This window comes from Myotis lucifugus, unplaced genomic scaffold (genome assembly GCF_000147115.1).
Source record: "Myotis lucifugus unplaced genomic scaffold, Myoluc2.0 scaffold_129, whole genome shotgun sequence".
NCBI lineage: Eukaryota > Metazoa > Chordata > Mammalia > Chiroptera > Vespertilionidae > Myotis > Myotis lucifugus.
Window position 1 is genome coordinate 1938955 of NW_005871177.1, and position 2951 is coordinate 1941905.

Consider the following 2951-nt stretch of genomic DNA (forward strand, 5'->3'; position numbering starts at 1 on the left):
TCAGCCCCGCCGGCTCCCCACTCTCACCGCGCGAAGTACCTTAGTGACACCTCCGTGCCGGTGTTCCCTGGCTGCTTTCTGCTCTCCGCGGTCTCTTTGTTACCTGGAAGCCGGCTTCCTGGAATAGAGTCTGGAGCCCCTTGCATTGTCTCAGATGCTAGCAGGAATTACTTTTTTGTCTTACTTCTTAAACCCAGAGGAGAAAAAGGAAGCGAAATCTGGAGCGTGGTGGCAAACTCACTGAGCCAGCACTGCCCAAGCCGGCCCTTCCTGACGCCGCACGGGATATCCGCAGATTAAAATAAATGTTTGTTCAGATGAGGGTTCAAGAAAAGCTGACTTACGTATGAGGTCAACAAGTTTGTGCCAAGTGAATGCGGTGTTTGGGGACAAAGGTTGTGTCTGGTGGTTATAATTGTCCAGACATAAAGTGAAACCATGATGCAAGAACAATAAGAATTCAAAGTGTTCTCGCCTTTCATGGGTTAAATTCACCGCTTTCTAAAGCAGCACATTTCCAAAAAAGATACTAAATCCAGACAAGGGCAAGGAGATGGGGCAGGAGCAAGAATCTCATCTCCCAGGAGAACTTAGGTATAACTCTGGAAGAAAGAGACAGGGAGAGAAGATTCGAGAAGGATGAGGATCTAGGTGGACATAACTGACGGGCTGTCATATGGAGAGGGTTTAATTGCATTCTAATTGCAGAAGGCAGCAGAAACAGGGCAAAGTAGCAAGAGGAAAGTTTCTGCAGAGTGTCGGGCACAACTGCTTTGGGAAGTAGTGATTTCCCAAGACTGAAGGGGATTCAAATCCAGGGGTATGTGGTCGAAGGATTCCTGCCCCCGAGGGAGAACAGCAAAATGATCTTGATGATGTGTCCCTTCCAATGATAAAATCTGTATATTTGTTAATTTACAGGATTACATTTGTGCAAAAAGGGCAATTATTTCACTCAAGGGCCAGAAGTAAGTTCATGTCACCATTAAGCTCTTAAATTACACAACTAAGAGGACTCTACACGATTTTTATTGGAAATATTGTAATAAATATGTATGGTGCCAGGTGTGTACTTTAAATAATGCGGGGACCACTTTGTAAAGTATATAATTGTCTAACCACTATGCTGTACACCTCAAACTTATACAAAATAATATTTAATGTAAACTGTAACTGAAAAATAATAATAAAGATGATTTTTCAAATAATTTATTAAAAAAAATGGAAAGTGGTGCATTGCATTGCTCACTTAGCTATGCTCAAAGCACAAGTAGCGTATTAAGAACTCTGAGACCTCCTTCAACAATAAAATCTCCTTTTCTTTCTTTAATTCAGAATTTCAAATTTTTGTTTTCAGGAATCAAGCCAGAAGATCAGATGTTTGCTGAGCGAACTGGTGAGGGCAGAACTTCTTTGGCAACATGATGCTGGAGGCGGAGCACTAAGAGAATGTTCAGTATCACCATGAGCAAAGAGAAATCACAGATTCAAAACAATAACAAGGGTAGTGAGGGCTTTGACAGGAGAAAATGCACCATTCAGTGCCTGTTGTGTGGAATCAGAAGCATCCAAAAGAGGATTTGTGAAACATGAACAAAAAAATTAAATTAGATTATGACTGAATATACAGTATTCTTTATCTGTTTCTCAGTGGGAGGTTTTGACATTTATTTATGTATTTATAGTTCATTTACAAAAAAGTGATTTTATATAACTGCATAGTAAACTGCTTATTGATTTTCAAAAAAAATTTTTTGCTGGATTCTTAAATATAGTTTGTTGTCTATTTTTTCTTTTGCTTTCAGTGACTTAAGGTGTTTCTTGGAAATTAATGAAAACTCTAAATGGTAAATCTACACCCAACAAGTTGTTACCTCCAAGCATGAACAGAAACATTGATAATGTGTTGGATTTTCCACAAATATAAATGGACTTTAAATAATACAAATTTTATATCATGGAGTTTTTAAAATAAAATTTTATTTATCAGTCATTTGCATCTATGTACTGTCTGTGTATGCACTTTTGCCAACCCTCCATAAGACAATAAATAGGAAAATCGATAATAATCAACTTACTTGAATACCTTACCAAATAATTAGCATAATGTAAGATGCAATTAAGAGGGAGTATTCAAAACCTTAACTACTAATGTGATGTAAGAAATCTCCAAATTAATAATGTTTATAATAGGTTTTTGGGGGGCGTTTTTGAGCCAAAACTGACAATAATTCTCAGGAAGCAAGATCTCAATTGTTTGGAAATAACAGTTGGTAATTTATTTTATGCATTTGAAATTAAGGAGGAATGTTAAGGAAGATTACATGGAGGTGGGAGAAAGCAAGGTGGGAATGAGATTCCAGAATAGTTAGGATTATGCCCCTCCCTTGAGGGTGGTCATGCTTTAGAACAGCGTTTCTCAACCTGTGGGTTGCGACCCCTTTGGGGGTCGAACAACCCTTTCACAGGGGTCGCCTAAGACCATCGGAAAACACATATCTAATTACATATTGTTTTTGTGATTAATCACTATGCTTTAATTATGTTCAATTTGTAACAATAAAATTGGGGATCACCACAACATGAGGAACTGTATTAAAGAGTCGCGGCATTAGGAAGGTTGGGAACCACTGCTTTAGAAGGAGGCATCTAAAAAAAGAGGCAGCTCAAAAGTGTGTTAATCTAGATACACAGAAACAATGAACAGGGCTTGCTTAAGGCAAATAAGCCTTTTATTAAAGACTAGAGGTCCAGTGCATGAAATTCAGGGGAGGGCATCCCTCAGCTCAGCCTGCGCCTTCTTGCAGTCCGGGAGCCATTGGGGGATGTCTGACTACAGGAAGCAGGCCCAAGCCAGCAGTCGGACATCCTTAGCACTGCCGCTGTGCTCACCAGCCATGAGCCCAGCTTCTGGCTGAGCAGCACTCCCTCTGTGGGAGCATACTGACTAT